We start from the raw sequence: 19,733 nt of genomic DNA, 5'->3' as shown, positions 1-19,733 counted from the left end.
CAGGTATTTAGTGCACAAATGGAGGTCTCTCATGGCCGAGTGCACTTCTTGAAGTTGAAGCCTGCCCGTACAGCGTATCGCAAGATGCAACTTCTTTGAGATATTAGGTTGCTCTAAATAGAGCTCCCGTCTTTTCATTGTCGTTGTGACGGAATAAACAAGAAAACGATGCTCAGGCCAGTTCCCGTAAAAACAAAGCGAAACGACCCATTCTTTTCTTTCTGAGGCACGCAGTGTCGCTACCAATGCGATGTCCCACTGATGAGAGGTCGTTTCTCGTTCTTTTTACCCCCCAAATAAATCTGATAAATATACAGATAGCAATATAGCCAGCGCACTAAACACATGAAAGTGCATCGTACGACAAATAACGCTACTAGAGGCATCTCTTCAACATAGTGCGAACCGCCTAATGCCTCTGGGGAAAGCACGAAGCAACGATGGGCAAAGAAAAAAAAAAAGAAGTTCCATCCCCAGAAACTAGCATCCTCCGGGAACTGTGAGGCAATGTACGCAAAGCATGTTGCCACGCGAGGAGGAAACATCGGGAATGCATAAAGAATGCGTGTTATACCCGAAGCAACGCGAGAAATCCATTACCGAGTTTCTCGGGACATTCATGAGCTCGACACGCGGTCAACTGAATGTCAGATTGTGCTAGGGTGGCACGCGCTAGGCGGCCGGGAAGCTGCAGGAGGCGCTAACATTAGCGACAGTGAAAGCTTGGGGCAGCGGTTTGGCTGGCGAGGTTGCAGCAAGTTCTTTCTTTGGTGCTTTGTCGGTGACTACGCCTTTGGGTCAGCTTGGCGGTTGAGGCAGGAAGCACTCTGTCGGAGCTGCTCAAAGAGTGCAGCGCGGTCGTCTAAAGCGCACGTTGCATCCTAGCCGTAATGAAATGTTGCACAGATTATACTACTTAAGTTCCATTCATTTGTTTCTTAGCGATATAGGTAGATATGGCGCTAGGCACACCATATAAAAGAACGTGAAGAAACCATCGACGATGATTACCAATCCAAGCGAAGAGCCGAACGTTTCTAGAAAGCTGTTCGCTTTATTAAATGAATATGTGCCTAATGTGGTTAGGTGTCACTATATTTACCTATGTAGAAAACAGGCTCGAATTTATTCTCATAATTGTTTTTATATTGTGCCTTTTACGAGCCTCGATGTACAACTATCTTGACGTATACTTAACTGAAAATGCACCGACGAACTCGTCGCAGCCAAAGCTTTTAACACGCGGAATTTCATTATGCGTAATTTTTACAACGAAACAGTTGAAGTTGAACAGCTTTGTTATGATACTAACGTACGCCCACTTCTGGAACTTGCGGGCGCCTGTATTGGGATCCTCACGGCTCCTATTTCAGTGCCAAGTGGCTGCAGAACCACGCCTCCCATTTTTTCGACAAGCAATTACAACCGATATGCAAGTATAACTGCTCATAAAGAGTGTCTGCGTTGGAGAAAGTTGGCTCAAGGCAGACAGAGTAACAATAAATTTGCTTTATCACATATTTTCCAGATGATTGATGTCGATAGAGGTCTGTGCCTTTTCCCACCCCAATCTATATCGGACCATAGGCCCATTCTCTTAATGTCCATTAAATAATTTCTTTTTATGATGTTCTCAAACCTTCCTTTGCTTTTGGAACCGTATTTCATAGGGCAAGAACGAATAGGTATGTTTCTAAATTATATGTTTAATGTATCGTTGTTATTATTTTTGTATTTCTTTTTGTTAATGAAATATTATGTATGTGGCTTTTATGTTTCGTGCTCGTAATCTATTCCTACTGTAATGATGCCTTGAGAACACGGCATATTCCTAAATTTACCACTAAATAAGCTGATTGTGCTGAAGACACTGGGTAGTGGGCATGGTGCTGGTGAATGGAGGAAGACGACGAGAAGCGCTTGCCCGTTCCACTATAGCACCCACTTGTTTCAGCCAACCGCTGCAAACCTAGAACTAGTGCTGCTAGGCGAACACTCCCGTTAGATTTGGTGGAGGTGTTGGGTTTATATCGACATCCTCTTTCACATTCTGCAACTCCGCAGTCGGACGCTACCACCAGCTATTGAAATGGATGATCAGGGACCATCCCCGGTTGCTGTTTCCATGTCCCCGGCCAACGTCTGCTCTGGCGTCATTCGGCAGCGCGATCCTGCTATATTAAGCTGCACAGACGACCACGACGTGGAGGACTGGCTCGCCGAATATGATCGTGTAAGAGCCTATAATGAGTGGCACGGTCGTTCCAAGCTCACTAATGTGATTTTTTTGCCGGATTGACGTAGGAAATCTAAGGTTTCGTAATCATGATTCCGATCTTACCACCTGGTCGGCTTTCACGACAACTTTGGCGGAGGTCTTCGGCCGTCCCGCCCTTTGCCGGATTCGTCTGAGGGGTGCTTGCGTGGTCGAGCTCAACGCCTCGACGAGACCTTCACCAGTTACACTGAAGACGTGCTCTCGCTCTGCAAGCGAAGCACTCATCTATGGACGAAGCTGACAAGATCAAGCACGTCATGAAAGGCATCGATGACCATGCCTTCAAGATGCTCGCCGCGAAGAGTCGCCGGACGATTACCGACCTCACACAGCTTTTTCAGCAGTACGATGAGTTGCGCAAGCAGCGTGCCTCAACACGCGCTGCTCAGCAGGACACAGGGGTTCAATCTCCCTTGGATTTAGACCGCAACACTGCCAAAATAACTGCTTTAACGCCGGACATAAAGCAGTTTATCCGCCAGGAAGTCACACGCCATCTATCTCTCGCAACCTGCACACCTGAGTCGTCGCCATCCTTCGCTCCTTCGCTTCACCACGTCATTCAGACGCTAATTGCCGCGGCGCTGCTACCTTCCCCTCCTCCGCAGCCTGCAGCTGGACCGCTAACTTACGCTGACGCTGACGCCCGGCCTTACGCTCCACCGGCTCCTGACGCCTACCGGGCCCCCGGAACCTTCCATGTGCCGCCGCCACCTTCAGGTTCGTTTCTTGTACCTTACTCGGCCGCTGGAGCCTCTGTTGTAAACCCGTGGCGAACACCTCATAACTGGCCAATATGCTGATCCTGCCATTTTACGGGACACGTGGCACGATTCTGCCGTCTTCGCAGCCTCCGTTTACCTGACAGTGGGAAGGCCTCAAGCTACAGGCCTGCCCAACTTCCACGTCATGGCCCTCCTCTGTGCTCGTCTTGCAGTCACCACCCACTTCGATTAACGCCGGACGCCTTCCCCACGTCGCCGGTCCATTTCCCCCATGGTTCGCCAACCCAGCCCTGCAGCCCGAGAGTAAAACTAACAGTCCGACTTCCAGAGGCAAGAACTACGTTTCCGTCGAACATTTCAAGGCCTCATTCTTCCCCTGCGAACGAAATTGAACTTCCCGTGGACCGCGTCACCGCATACACACTGGTTGACGCTAGTGTCAACGTTTCTATTGTTAGTGAGAAGCCTTGCCGCAATTTGAACAAAGTTGATCACTCCCCTTACATCTCTTTCTATGCGTACGACAAGCTCGCATAGCACCTTTCTGTGCTGCACTGGTCCCTGTGGTATGTGATCCTGCTGCGAACTCATCTGTTTTCTTTACGCCGTCGGCCGCTTGTGCGCGCCGCCGGAAGTTTCTGCTTCCGTTTGCCGTCGCCACTTTTTGCGACGGTTCTACTGCCCTCTACATGTGCAATCCCTCTGCCTGCCCATCGTCCCTACTCCGCGGCGAGTGCCTGGGTACCTATGAAGCTTTCGATTGCGTTCTCCCGGCTACCATGTTTGGTGATACGGCATCGCTTCTTATTTGTGCAGGGACTCCTCCCGCCGCAAAAGATGCCCCTGTAGACGTATCCGCTCGTGCGGTCGACGCGGAACTCACACCCGCGATGCAAACAAAAATAAACAAGATCCTTCAGAGTTTTCATGCCTCAAATGACATTGACCAACCATCACTGAGCCGACCGTCCGTAGTCGTTCACCGTATCGACAAAGGCCGACAAACACCACTGCACCAGCGTCCGTATCGTGTGTCAGCCGCTGAACGCCAGATCGTCGACCAGCAGGTTTACGACATGTTGGATCGTGGCCTCATCCAGCCCTCTAACAGTCCCTGGGCATCTCCGGTTGTCCTCGTTAAAAGAAGTTGTCTCCATGCGGCTATGCGTTGACTCATCATCATCATCAGCATCAGCAGCAGCAGCAGCAGCAGCCGCCTGGTTACGCCCACTACAGGCCAAAGGCCTTTCCCATACTTCCCCAACTGCCCCGGTCATGTACTAATTGTTGCCATGTTGTCACTGCAAACTTCTTAACCTCATCCGCCCACCTAAATTGCTACCGCCCCCCGATACGCTTCCCTTTCCTTGGAATCCAGTCCGTAACCCTTAATGAGCATCGGTTATCTTCCCTTCTCATTACATGTCCTGCCCATGCCAATTTCTTTTTCTTTATTTCAACTAAGATGTCATTAACTTGCGTTTGTTCCTTCACCCAATCTGCTCTTTTATTATCCCTTAACGTGACACCCATCATTCTTCTTTCCATAGCTGGTTGCATCGTCCTCAATTTAAGTAGAATCATTTTCATAAGCCTCCAGGTTGCTTCCCCGCAAGTGAGCACTGGTAAGACACAGCTGTTATAAACTTTTCTCTTGAGAGATAATGGCAACCTGCTGTTCATGATCTGAGAATTCCTGCCAAACGCACCCAAGCCCAATCTTATTCTTACGATTATTTCAGTCTCATGGTCCGGATCCGCGGTCGCTACCTGCCCTAAGTAGATGTATTCCCTTACCCCTTCCTGTGCCTCGCTACAAATCGTAAACTGCTGTTCTCTTCCGAGGCTGCTAAACATCCCTTTAGTTTTCAACAGATTAATTTTTATACCCACCCTTCTGCTTTGCCTCTCCAGGTCAGTGAGCATGCATTGCAATTGGTCCCCTGAGGTACTGAGCAAGGCAATATCATCAGTGAATCGCAAGTTATTAAAGTATTCTCAATTAGCCCTTATCCCAATTGGCTGCAGAGGTGGCGTAGAGGTGGAGTATCCGCCTCGCGTGCAAGAGGACCGTGGTTCGAATCCCGATGCTGCGCAATTTGCCACCGGATTAAAAAAAAAATCCGCGTGTTTATACGATTGCATAAGCAGGCCTGGAATGTGGTCTGATCCCGGTTACCAGAACCGGCAACGCACTCCCTCACCAGAGCAGGATTGGCCACCCTGGGGCAGTACTTGGCCACAACCTCCTATATGAATGCGTCGAGTATTTCCCCCTTAACCGAATAACGTGCAAAGATCTCTATCCGCTACCGCGCATCGACGATGCCTTGGACAGTCTAGAGGCAGCGGAAGTATTTTCCTCACTGGATCTACGCTCCGGGTACTGGCATGCGGCAGAGGCCGATCGCCAAAAGAGCCTCTGTAGCACCTGATGGGCTATATTAATTTACAGCCACGCCGCTCGGCCTCTTTTGAGTGCATGATGGACACCATTATTCGAGGGCTAAAGTGGACACCCTTATTCGAAGGCTGAAATCCAGCGGCCGCAAGCGATTCCTTGTTATATCGCCACAACTCCACTCCGACATCTGCGCCACGTTCCACGACGATCCACAAGGCGGCCACACTGATGTATTAAAGACATACTCTCGCCTTCAACTTTGGATCTTCTGGCGCGGTATGTACCGTTTCGTTCGCCGTATGTCCGGTCATGCCACATATACTAACGACACGAGACGCCACCTCAACATACCGCCAGCTCTTTGCAACCTTTACCATGTCCCACGCGACCTGTATGACCGGTATGGTCCGTTTCCTACCACTCCAAGCGGCAACCGCTGTGTTATTGTGGCTATCGACCACGTCATGCGGTACGCTGAAACCTCAGCCCTATCTTCTGCCACAGCAAAAGACGTCGACAGTTTTATCCTACAAAACTTGATTTTACGCCATGGAGCACCTCCAGAATTACTGAGTGACGGCGGTCACGTTTTCCTCTGTGAGGTCATTTCAGCACTGCTGAAGGAGTTTAGCATCATTCACCACACTACCACGGCAAATCATCCTCAAACTAAGGGGATGTCAGAGCGTTTTAACCGCATCTTTAGCCACATGTTGGCCATGTCTGCTTCATCTGGCCACTCGAATCGGTATAGCATTCTGCCTTTCGTCACCTATGCTTGCAATACTGCCACGCTAAGCGCCACTGTGTTCTCCCCTTTTTTTCTCGATTACAGACACGAACCTTCATACACTATGGGCACGATTCTACCTGACCGGCCAGATGCTTCGCAGCCGTCGACTGTTTCTAGAGTGACTGCATACGCCGAAGAATATCGCCAGCTCGCCCATTCGTCCACATTCTAGGACCAGTGGCCGCCAAAAGCATCACCACGATTCATCCACTACGGCTACGTGCTTTCCTCCTGGTTGGTTGGTCTGGTTGTGGGTTCGCTCTACTCCTCCCGGCCTTTCCTCTAAGCTGCTCTCCAAGTACCACGGTCCTTATGGGGTACTGAAACAAACATCCACGGTAAACTACCTCATCAAGCCAATAAAAACGCCTTCCGACCAACGTCGTCGCGGCTAGGATATTGTCCACGTCTCCCGGCTCAAGCAGTGCCATGACCCCCCTGTGTTCTCCTGTCCTTAGGTCGCCAGGATGGCTACTCTTTCGGTGGGGAGTGGTTCTACTGAAGGCAGGTGGTAGTGGGCATGGTGCTGGTAAAAGGAGGAATACAACAAGAAGCGCTTGATTGACCGTTTCGCTATAGCACCGACTTCTTTAAGCTTACTCCTGCAAACCTAGAAATAGTGCTGCTACGTGGACCCCCTGCCCCCTCCGCCGTTGGAAAATACATAAATAAATAAATGATCAGTCTTAAAAGTCTAATATTTCTCGCAGTTTTTTTTTTTTTTGTGAGACAGTATTCTGTAGCAGTAATTCAACATCAGTTGAGTAAGCAGAACCATCCACGTATATATGGGCCGCCACCGCATGTGTGCCACTGTAGGCGGCGAGAAAGGTGCCACGCCACGAGCGCTGTGAGCGCCGGCGGGGTAGGAGGCTGCAGTCATCCTCTCCCGCCGAAGGAGGTATTTTCCGCAGCTAGTGCTCTCAAGCACCGGCGCCTTTGTATCGACGCTAAAATTCTTACCACAATCCACCAGCACGAAAGGGGGAGAAGGAGTCAAACTGGTTGCTTTAAAATTTACTGGAGTCTAAAGCTTGGCGAGGTTGCTGCCTCCGCGACATCATTGCAACCGACTGTTTATGAATGGCAATTTGTCTATACATATTTGTCGCTTACACTGAAGAAAATTGATGCCTAAACAGAACTGGAGTAGAGCTCAAAATATACCCACAGGTTTTGGAATGGAAACACAGCACCTTTTGCAACAATAGGCAGTGATTGTGCATGCTCATATGTATATGTACACAGTGTACATGTTTGCATCGGGACGCACATTGGCAGTAACGTATCCGATTTCGCGTGGCGTCTCAACGAAGTGCTGAGCCATATTACTATCTATAACAGATGAGTAGCTTCGCGGGTAAGCGCAAGGCGTGGCTGTTGAAATCTCGGCTAAATGCCATGTTTTTAATTATTTCTGAGTACTTCACCAGGCATCGGCGCAGACGGAGTACTCGCCCGTGACTCTCACGCCAGCATAACGAATAAAAAATATGGAATTTTAGGTGCTAAAACTACGATTTGATTATGAGGCACGCCGAACTGAGTGACTGGGGAATAAATTTCCCCGCGACGGGATCTTAAATGTGCCCCCAATGCACAAGACACGGGCGTTTTTGCATTTCGCCCCTATCGAAATGCAGCCGCAACTGCCTGGATTCGATCCCGCGACCTCCTGCTTAGCAGCGCAACACCATAGCCGCTAAGCCACCGAGGCTGTGTTCTGCGTTCTGAAGTTCATTGAAGTTTATTGTTTGTTATTGGGCATGTACGAAAAAACGCGCTTTTGCATGTACAAAAAATGCAGCTTGCATTTCATATCCAGCATTGGGAGGCCCGAGAGCTAGTAAATGCCAAAGGGGACCTCCTATCATAAGTGGGTTCATAAGAGTATTAGAGCAGCGGGCACAGTGCGAACAAAAAAAAAGCGTCATGAACTAAATCCGCACGGAACAAGTTATAATAAGTTGAAAACAACTAGATATGCACTAAAATAGCGCTATAGTTAACGTCAAAATAAAAACTTTTTAATTGGAATGTCTAGTAATATAAAAAATTACACTTTTCTGCACATTACTACCAACTTAAAACTTGTTTTACAGAAATATGAAGCCTAACAATTTCAGTAATAAAAGTGATGTGAAGAAAATGTTATAGGTATCAAAATGCATTTATGACAAGTGGAAAGATGGCACTGGTAAAAGTATGTTTTTCCCGTTGTGTTTAGAAACTGCAATGAAGTAGATGACTTAAAATTAACAGGGATGCGACGCCAATGTTGAATACCATAGAAGCGAAGCGTGAATGTTCCATAGGTGGATTTGATTTTAGGTAACAGACGGTTATTGCGCTCTCAAAGCTTAGTATTATTTCTGTTGATGACGTTATCAAAAATGAGGCGGTTTAATGATATTTCGCAATGAAATAGACGAAATGTAACAACAGAGAAGTTATCATAGAACAACGGTTCGATCGGAAAGATGCGAAGATCTCGATAGGCAAAGAACGGCAACGGAATGAGCTAATTGTTATTATTTAATTGCCTGCTTTTGAAGATGTTCAAGTGGTTTGAGATGACTGCGACAAGTATTACCCCATGAAGATATACAGAGTGGCAAATTACTGGTTATATAAGCCCCATACAACCAGATAATAACATAAAGGTGGAAAAATCCACGTGTGTAAATGATAACGCGGATACCAAATGAAACTTTTTCATTATCGCATTCTCATGACTATTGAATTTAAGGTGTTTGTCCAGAGTAAGACCCAGTAATTTAACAGACTCAGAAGTAGGTAGAATGAAATTTCTTACCAAGCAAGTTATGGAAGAAGCAATCACAGTTTGTGGGTTATGAAATAGCATAAAGGTTGTTTTTAAAAGATTGATTTGACGCTGATTATTGCTGCACCAAGAATATACAATGTGAAAATGGGTGTCAAGTATGTCTTCAAGTGCCGTAATCGATATCGGCTATGAGTAAATGGTCGTTTCACCAGCATATAACAATCACTTAGAAGTGGTAAGTAAATTATGTACATGATTTATAACGAATAAGAATAACAATGGAGCTGTAGGGAGAATGAAACATCCACCCAAATGTAGCTAATTGCTACAAAGGAAACCCATACGGGTTCCTCGAAAGAAAAGGCCTCGCAGTTGAAGAAAAATTCGTCCTGGTCCGGGACTCGAACCAAGGACCACCGTCTTTTCAGGTCAGCCGCTCTAGCATCTGAGCTAGTAAGGCGTCTAGCAGGTGCAGGGCGAAGTCGAAGTCATCAACAACTCGAAGCAAAGGCAAGAGTTTGACGTAATAGTTCTGCGGAAGGCCACAAGGTGGAGGATGGAAGTAAATCATAAAGGAAAAATGAGTCATCCACCCAACTGTCGCAAATTGCTACAGAGTAAACTCATACAGCTTCCTCGAAACAAAAGAGCCTTACAGTTGAAGAAAAATTTCTCCTGGTCCGGGACTCGAACCCGGGACCACCACTTCGCTCCCTCTTGTCAATTCTGCAGAACTATTGCGTTAAACAATGGACTTAGTATAGAGCCTTAGAGAAGGTTGCAGTTAAAAAACTCAGTAGAAAAAAAACTGGCCACTAGGATACACTTCTTGACGCCTGTTAGACAAGTAGCTACGAATGATATTTCACGGTGGGCCCAGTAATGCCGAAAGACTTGAACTTGTAGAGTAGAATATGATGATCTTGGGTGTCAAATACTTTAGTTATATCGATGAATCTGGCGCCTGCAAGAACCCCTTCGTCAATAAATCGTTTGATGTTATCTATGAAGTTCAATACTACAGTGCCTAAAACCTAACTTGAATGGTGAAAGAATGTTAAATTTAAGTACATAGTGCATTAGACGACTTGAAGTAGGTTTTTCAATGGCCTAAGTAAAAGATCCGCAGATTGAAACGTAGGCGGTACTTATTAATTTCACTCGAACTCTTTTTGAACACAGGGACTACATTACCACGTTTCTTCTAATCAAGACCTGTTATAAAAATTTCGTGGAAGATATCTGCACAAACAAATGATTTATCTGCCGCAACCTCTTTCATTCTAGAAGGCTGGATAGGATCTAGAATAGCTTCAGTAACTTTAAGAGACGAAATTAATTGTAAAACTTTTTATGAAGAAAGCGGAGGAAGGAAAAATGACTGAGGGCAAGGGGGCGATGGCATAGCACACTAAACGATAGCGTATTCTGGCAAGCAGCAAAATGATCACTAAAAGCATTTGATATGTCAGCCTCGTCACCGCCTTCCCCGTTTATGCAAATCATTTTGGAATGCCCGCGTCAGACTCAGTATTTAAACAAGTTATTTGATTGTCACCAAATTATGCCTGCATTTGTTCCGTACTGGATTCTCGGTTTTTCATTAAATTCCCGTTGTGCGCGTCTATGAAAACTAGGAAGGATATTGCTACAATTCCTAAATATAGTTCTAAAATATGTACTAAAATCCTTCAATTTATTCTTTTTTGTGAAGATTATTCTTTTTATTACAGAGCGTAGGAACGCATTTATAATTCATAGATTTCTTGGAGACGAGAACATATGCTTACAGGACACATGAGTTGTGCAGTGAACAATATTCTTTGGTACTATTGATTAAAATATCAAATATAGCCTTGCAGGACAGCTTTCTTGAAAAACGCTGGTGCAACAATTGCCTTGCACCTTCTGTGTAAATAATGCTTAATTGAATTATTTTTTGGTCTATTGGGGACGCTGCCTACGTATTTCGCCATCCGAAAAGAAGAGCGGAGGGTAGTGGTCTGTAATGAAATAATGTATTACTCCCGTGCTATGATCCGGTGATGACGATGAAAATATATGTTATACCAAAGTGCAAGAACCAGAAGTGTCGTATCTTCTTTGAACATTGACTATAGAATAGAAACCATAGCTAAATAAGCAGTTGATATATTCATAGCACGACTGACGATTGGTATTAGGTATCCATTTATGTTAATGTAGCCACACATGAAGATCTTCTTCTTTTCATTCGTTTAGACACTGAGTATTTTTATAGCTGTGAACAAAAGTCCTAGCACCATCATGATAGGCAAGAATAAACAGATGCCAGGAGGGCATTCCCGTTATTGAGTGACGGGACATTCCGGTGGAGCTCCTACCAGACAGACTCGCACACCAAATTTTGGAGCGAAAGATCACGACGACGAGTGTATGGAATCGACAAATTCAAAAAATGGCAACACCACGACTTCGCTAAACCCCACGGTAAGTGTGTTCACTGATATATACTGGCAGATAAAACAAAAAGCCATCTATTGGTGTAAGCTATGTTTCAGAGAGCCATATCAAAGAAACAATATGGTTAAGCATACAAACAAATTTCAAAACGTAATCATGATGCTAGGGAAGAGTTCGAATATTGCAGCGAATGAATGAAAAACGTTAGGTGAATTGTACAGTAGGAACGCTTTTGTCTTATCCTACGAAAACATGCCTCTGATAATGGTGAGAATTTAAAACAGAAAAAGAAAGTTCAGGCGCACTGATTATACAAAGACGCCCAGATCGCTTACTCCCGAAGTGCGATAATTTCGCCTACTCTCAGTCTTTCTAGCTATGATCGCGCCGTTTTCGGTCCATAAAGATCGTCATTCTTTATTCTTTTTCAGTTTGATAGCTTGCACAAAAATTCGCTTGTTCTGTGCCGTGAGGAAATCGTTCGTGAAAAACGGGGGGTCACTCTTTTACAGAACTCCAACGGCCAATGTGGCGAGCTTAGCCTTATAAGCTTTAATGTTGAATTCCGCTCGCTGCGACCAGCAAAGTAACCCGCGACAATGTTCTTGTATGGTTTTTTCTTTTTTTTTTGCGGGGACACCAGGGACACGATGAGCAGTGCCATTCTCGGAGGGGACGACAGGACAGCCAATGTTTTTACGAATGGTTTCTAATACAGCCAGGAAGTTTTCACCTTAGGTCACAGAAATGCTTTTTACATCTACGTTATTCAGGCAAGAATACTTCTCGAGAGACATGAGACGTTGAGACAGTTCAGCGTTATCGTCCTCAAACAGCTTGTTTTTGTTTGAGATGGTCTCGTTGTGGGCATTGAAATATTCAGCTCATTAAACATCCTGAGACTTTCTTACATTTACTTCAATCCGACACGTAGTGTTGCTATTTATTTTGCTAGAACCGCACACATCATCTTCGAAGAAACAGCAGACATATGTAGCAACAGGGCAGCGGCAGAGATCGATTGCGAAACGTACGTAGAACCCAGACAAAATTAGTTGCTTGCTCGCTGCCCTAACCCTTGCTGGCAAGTCACGGGCTGGCGCACGGACGCTCCCTTTAGTAGGCGATCCCGTAGATGAGGCCACTTCGGTAGATGTTGCTTGACTTCACACGATTGGATATTACAGCGGGCTTGAGTTGTGACTTGAACCGGGAGATGACGTCACTGCAGTAGTTGCCGCTTGAGTCCACCAGACCGTCGGTAACAGCAGGCGTCAATTGCAACCTGTATAAAGTATCGAGACGAAAGTATTTCCTTGCTCGCTGTCACAACCCTTAGTGTCAAGTGGGTTAGTAAAACAAAAACAAAAAACAGTGACTGCTCCCCTTTCCCGCCTCTGCGTGAAAGGTCGATAATTCGCGTGTGCATACCGCAATTAATGGATGAGTATAGGCGTTTAGTCTTAGTAGAGTGGGTTACAGAAATAGGCACCTTTTTAAGCTTTCACACATTTGCGCTGCCACAAAAGCAGGCTGACTACACGTGTCCTTAGCCTAAGTAGAGACAATGTACCGACCAGTTACAAGTGTCATTTAAGAAAATTGGCATGCTCCAGGCAGGCTCTTGGAAAAATGCGATCTTTGCAAAAACTGCAGCTGCAGTTTCTCCTTATTTACTACTGGCACTACAGCATTCGTTTTCCTTTTTTTGTGAGAGCGCTAACCTTCCGTTTCAGTGTGTTCTTTCTAGCTTGTAATAAACGTATTCTCACAGTCTTTATCTTGATTTATTATAAAGTGTCGCAGGCCCAGATGGCTCAATGTACATTACCTTCTTTGCATGAAACACTTAGTATAAGAATGGAAGTTCATCGAATGATCTCTCTGCGAATCATACTAAAAGGAGAAAACAACAATAGCATTTGAGCCAACTGTTCTATGTCGCATTCTCCGTTTCCATTACTGGCAGCATGGGAAGACCAAAAGCTGGTAGTACCCGGGCCATTAATTTTTTTTAGTTTTAGTGTACGACGACGGTGTAATGGCCATTACAAGGGCCGTTGCCAGAAGCCATTATCTGGAGGCCAGAGGTGCAGATGCGTTCGAGCGTAAGCAGCGGCGATGGCTGTGAGCTGAATTTGTGAAGCTGACCTTAAAGCAGTCCGTATTCAGTAGACAAAGACCATTGCCTCTTGTTAGCACCATACGTTTTTTATGTGCACCATTGATACGATGACAGCGAACCATATAATGTACGCAAAGTAACACGAAAATAGAAATGAGACACATGCAATTTCCTTACTGAAAAAAAAAAAATTGCCGTTCAAGAAAAATCGTCCTGGCCCAGAAACACCTGGAGGCTCCGCTGTGCTGGGGCCGATACAGAGTCGGCGCTCCTTCTGTGTCGATAGCGAACAAGTTGACCCTCTGCTATCATAGAACCTGCCTTTGTGCACGACTGCAGCGAAGGAGCTTCCAGACGGCCGTACCGTAAGCTTCATATTTAATCCCATGCCCATTCCTAAACAACAGTTTTGTTGTTGTCGAAATTTGCTACAAATACCTTGTATACCTTGCGTACGCACTCAAACAGAGCTGCCCACTATCAATTATTTTTTTCTGCACCCATCAAATTACTCGACTGTTATCGCATTGGCTGCTTTTGTATTGCAGACAATGGTTTTATTGAGAACGAACTCTAGCCTATGAGAACCTATGTCATCGCCTTTCGCTCTCCTGTGTGTAACATGATCATATATTCTCTCGCGTTCAATGTTTTTATTCTTCTCACCCCTCCTTCCTTGACCATTTTAGTCCCGATCTCCTTGACTAGGCATAGCATATAAGTGCCTAGATATAAACCGGCCGTAATTCTTGCGCTTCATTGAAGTGCTTTATCTTGGTCTTTCTAGCGAATATTTTTAAACGTAAGGGGCTCTATTTCGATTTGATAAGAATATTTGTTGATTGTGTGGCAATTTTATTTGTTATAATGAACGGTAACCAATATTACTGCTACATGTTTTTTTACAAAACAATCAAGTTTTGCCAACGGCAAGCCAGACTGCACGGTGCGCGCTGACTGCACAATGGGACCTGGAATTTCGAAAACCAACGCGTCATTTCTTCTTTAAATAAATTAAACCCTCAAGCGACATCATCCGTGAAAGCAAATTGAACTTTTCTCGCGGAACTAAACATTGCCTAAGAATTGTGCGATGTGTAGAAAATGCCCCCGAGTGAGCAGAATTCTTTTCTTTGTAAAATTGTTTTTAGACGGCCAAAGTCTAAATTACTAATAGCATAAAGAAGCATGATCTCAATTCTTTTCCCTGAAAGTACTTTTAAGAACACTTTGACATTTTTCACACTTCCCAACGGCACAAACCATTCTACACAAAACAATTACACGTCTCTGCGAACCCACACTTTACAAGTGTTGTCTTAGGGATTCCCGCGGGCGATGTTTGATTGATTACCTGCCTTCTGGCGCTGACACCTAGAGCCTTCACGGTCGGAACCGTCGTAAACAAAGCAAATTTTCCTCTTTTTCAGACAACTAGGGAGCCGCAGCGTGGTGGTCAAGGATCAATACTGCGCTATGCGAACGTTTTGAAGGCAAGAAAATATGGAGCTTTGTCTTCCTACAACAATCGGAATTGCTGTTAAGAAGCAAGATGTTTTATGGTGACGACACACTGAGTAGAGGTTCTATTTGAGCATTGATTGGTTACTATAAACAGATACCAAATTCCAGGTAAACCAAATGCTGGTGCTGTGGTCAATTACTAGGCAGTTGTAGATTGAGGTGGTCACGGTTCCGCACATTTCCTTCTATAATTCAAACAATAATAATGCTATTTTCAAATCTTTTGTAAGTTTCCATCGCGTGTCCAACAAACGTTTTTTTATTGCTATTCAGGTGCTTTAACAAAAATAATATCACAATTGGCAGGAATTATGCTTGGCGTGCACTGTAAGCCCGTATTATTACCCGCGGTACTACATAAAAGGCTCCTCGCTTTTGAGCATCTGTGAGCCGTATTGAAGGTGCGGGCTTGGTGTTCTCGAACTGAGAGGCCTTACATATTTCCTCCATTGACGTAATTAGAAAAGTGACGGCCTGCCACCTTCCAAATTTGCCCGAAGTATATTTATTACCCGTGGATATTTTGTGCTTATTTGTTGGGTAATTGACCAGTGTGAATTGAGCGAACTACTATGTAAAGATATATTTACGCGATGGCGTTGGCGTTGAGATGTTGTAACTGGGCGGAGAGGCTGCTGATGTTCGCGAAATTGCTTCCCGCTAACTGCCTGATTCATGCCACATATAAAACAGTGTCGTCTTCCTCCAGGGTCCTGGAGATGGCTCTCTATCGAACGCCTCTCTATCGAAGTGTTTTTATTCTTCTCACCCCTCCTTCCTTGACCATTTTAGTCCCGATCAGTCGTGGTCACCGGGCTAGAAAAGATGGTCACCTGCGCATCAATCTACACTCCGTCTTCGGAGGAAGCAGAAGAAGCAGCGATAGCTCTCGCACTCCTGCAACCAAACGTCACCAAGATCGTCACGGACTCACAAGCTGCATACAAGAACTACAGATCTGGCTGGGTGTCCGTTGCGGCACTAAAAATTCTTGGTAAAGCTACGCCTCCTAAACAAGCGATCGAATTAGTTTGGGTCCCGGCTCACTCCTCAGTTGAGGGCAATGAATATGCTCATCAACAGGCCCGAGCGCTAAACTCCCGGGCCAACGAGGAGGAGGCAAGGGGATGGCAACCCATCACAAATTATAGAGATATAGTCAAATATTACAGGGACGGCAGGAAGACATTCCCGCACCCCCACCACTCCTTGACCAGAGCCGAACAAACAATATACAGGCAAATCCAGGCAGGATCCTTTCCCCACCCCTGCCTCCAGAACAAGATATACCCAGAGAGATATAAGAACACATGTCCTCACTGCAATGCATTAGGCACCCTTCGGCACGTCATAGGAGAGTGCAATTTTTCCATACACCACCCCCCACCTATACCCATAACTAACCCCCCTGCTATCCCCACCCTTTACGAGCGATGGGAGGTCATGCTGTCCAGCCCCGCCCTGGAAGACCAGCTCCGACTGATCCACAGGGGCCAGGCGGCCCTGGAAGCATATGGAGCCCGCGAAGAGGGAGCCACCCCATCAGACACTTAACGCGTTTCATTTCATAATGGACCAGTAAAGTTGTTTCTCTCTCTCTCTCTCTCTCTTCATGCCACATACTCTATTGTTGGTATGTGCCCCGTTTGAAGATCGCCATCTACACCTCGTTTGTGCCGTTGGTGCCGATATCAAGATCATGAGGACAAACAGTTGCACAATCCTGCTCCGCCATCTTCTCACAAACAACTTTATGCGATGCACACGACATCTTCCTTGTCCTCTCCAGTATTCGTTTTCGTAAGGTCTGGAACGCATGCAGAGGTGCCAAAGCTCTTTGTCTCGTGAGAGTAAGACATCTTTGCAGATAAGACAATTGCGTGATAGAGCGGTGGTTAAGACAACCGGTTCCCGTGTACACTTTGTTGTAGTACACGTACCCGTCGTGATTGCTTAGAGGCTATGGTGCAGGGCTTCTAAGTACGAGGTCCCAGGATCGAATACCAGCTAATGCGGCCGCATTTCGATGGGGGCTAATTGCGAAAACAGCCGTGTACTTAGATTCAGGTGCACGTTAAAGAACACCAGGCGGTCCAAATTTCCGGAGTCCCTCACTACGGCGTGCCTCATAATCAGATCATGATTTTTGCACGTAAAACCGTATAACCGCAAAACCGTATAACCGTAAGACCATATAATTTAATGGTAATTTTAACCCATTGGCAGTGGCAGGTAATATTTGTTTTAAGTGCTCATTTGACAATTCTCCGCTTATTCTGTACACGTTCGTGTAGAGCAATTTAAGAGTTTGGATGGCTTTAGTGCTTCACCTCTGTTATGAAACTCTGAAAACAATGCGATGTCGGTAATCAACAGGACTTTGTACTTTCGCGACACTTATCAGTGGACTATATTCTGTGTAGGTTTTATGCCATCATTTCTCATTTGCAGACCAGGAATGCGCTTGCTTTCGCTCCTGTGTAGGTCAGCACGCCTTTATCTCTTAAGCAAGCTTGCTGTAATGATGAGGACGATGTCCCTACAGGTGGGAGGGGGTTTACATTACAAACCCGGTGGCAATTGATTCACCTGAGAATCTCCTTCAGCTTCAAATATGTCACAATAAGTCAGGCGCTATATTCTCGGTTGTTCATGGAACACTAACTGTTCTACATGTTCGTGAATGAAAAGTGGCCAAAATACATTTCTTTATCTTCTCCCAATGAAGATGCTTCATTCATCTCTTTCGAGCTTCTTGCCACGGGCCGCAGCCTCCGAGTTGCTGCCGGCCCGTAATGACATTAAGACTGTTAATTCAGTCTCACTGTAAATAATGTAAATAAACCTCCCAAGTTTTTTCATCCCGACGTCCTCCTCAACTCTTCCAGCGCTATGTGTGTTCAGACCGAGCAACACAAATTTGGAGCATGTAATTGCTGTCGCACTAAAATGTAGAAAAAAGAAAGAAATGAAAGCTAAATGGCGAACTGCAACTATAAAGGAAATGGGTTTAAAAATAGAGTCATAAGATGATTTTGGTGATTATCCTAAATGCGCTTTTTACATAAAATGGTAGCTTACTTTTCGGGAAATGGTCAGCGGTTACAAGATGAAGTAATCAGATAAAAGCATATTTAGCGCCAGCAAACAAGGACGGAAGGGAGACGACACCACAATGCGCTAACTTCAACAGCTTGATTTTCAGGAAATACACCTATATAACCCATGCACAGTGGCGCCACCTTATCCAAATTTTACTCATCCAAAAAAGCCGTCTCTTTATCTAACAAGTCGACTGAAGGGGCACTAACACACGTGTCACTATTCCGCCAGATAGGCTGAGCCTCAATAATCTCTCGCACATCTTGATCTTTGTGCTTCGCAAGAACCCGGCAGAATCCATACACCGGCGCACAGCCGCATTCCTGACAGTGGGTCGACAGATGACCATACTGCTTATTTTTCACATTTTGCCAATGTTCCCGTAATCGGTCATTAAGACATCTCCCTGTCTGTCTGATGTATTTTTTCCAACAGGACAGCGGAAGCTCATATACAACAGTTTCTACGCATTTCACTGGCGCATTTCGATGATTCGTAGAGCATCCGGCAGATGGCTTACGGTACGGGTCCGTCAATCGACATATTTTTGCCAGCTTTTCTGGTGCGGAAAAGACCACTTTTGTGTCCACCCGGCTAGCCAGTTTCTTAAGTTTATGCGCCGCTCTATGCAGGTAGGGCACTACCGCTACCTTCCTTCTACGTTCCGTCCCTTGATTTGCCGTGTCCCGAATTGTGCTATCTGACCTGCACTTTTTTAGCAGCCCCTCGACGGCCGAAACTTGCACTGATTCCGGAAACCCTGCTGCTGATAACCTTCCCGATTGATCCATAAGACTCGTATAGATCTTATGGCGGCAAGATTTCTTTAGAGCATTTCCAAAGCATAAGTTGGCAATGCTCCTCTTGACGAGCTTCGAGTGGGCTGACCGATACGATAACAGGGGCTTATTAGCTCTAGGTTTATATTCCCAACACGTGTGCCGTTCCATGAACTCGAGCTGAATATCTAGGAAACACAGCACGTTATTGGTGGGCTCTTCAATCGTGAGAGTAAGTGGGCTAAGGCCTGCAGAAAAAACTTCGGAAAGCTTGCTTACTGTAAAACGTGCGTCTGGTTCAAAAAGAACGAGATAGTCGTCAACGTATCTGACAACATTAACCACCCTGTGCTCCGGCAATGTACGGGACAGGTTCCTGTTATGGTGAGCTAGAAAAATGTCACTTTCGCTGCTTAAAAAAGTGCAGGTCAGATAGCACAACTCGGTGCACGGCAAATCAAGGGACGGAACGTAGAAGGAAGGTAGCGGTAGTGCCCTACCTGCATAGAAGGGCACATAAACTTAAGAAAATGGCTAGCCGGGTGGACACAAAAGTGGTCTTTTCCGCACCAGAAAAGCTGGCAAAAATATGTCGATTGCCGGACCCGTGCCGTAAGCCAGCTGCCGGATGTTCTACGAATCATCGAAAAGCGCCAGTGGGATGCGTAGAAGCTGTTGTATATGAGCTTCCGCTGTGCTGTGGGAAAAAAATACATCGGACAGAAAGGGAGATGTCTTAATGACCGATTACGGGAACATTGCCATAATGTGAA

The sequence above is a fragment of the Dermacentor andersoni genome, chromosome 7 (assembly GCF_023375885.2).
Source record: "Dermacentor andersoni chromosome 7, qqDerAnde1_hic_scaffold, whole genome shotgun sequence".
In the NCBI taxonomy this organism is placed as follows: domain Eukaryota; kingdom Metazoa; phylum Arthropoda; class Arachnida; order Ixodida; family Ixodidae; genus Dermacentor; species Dermacentor andersoni.
Note: the sequence above shows the minus strand (reverse complement) of the source record.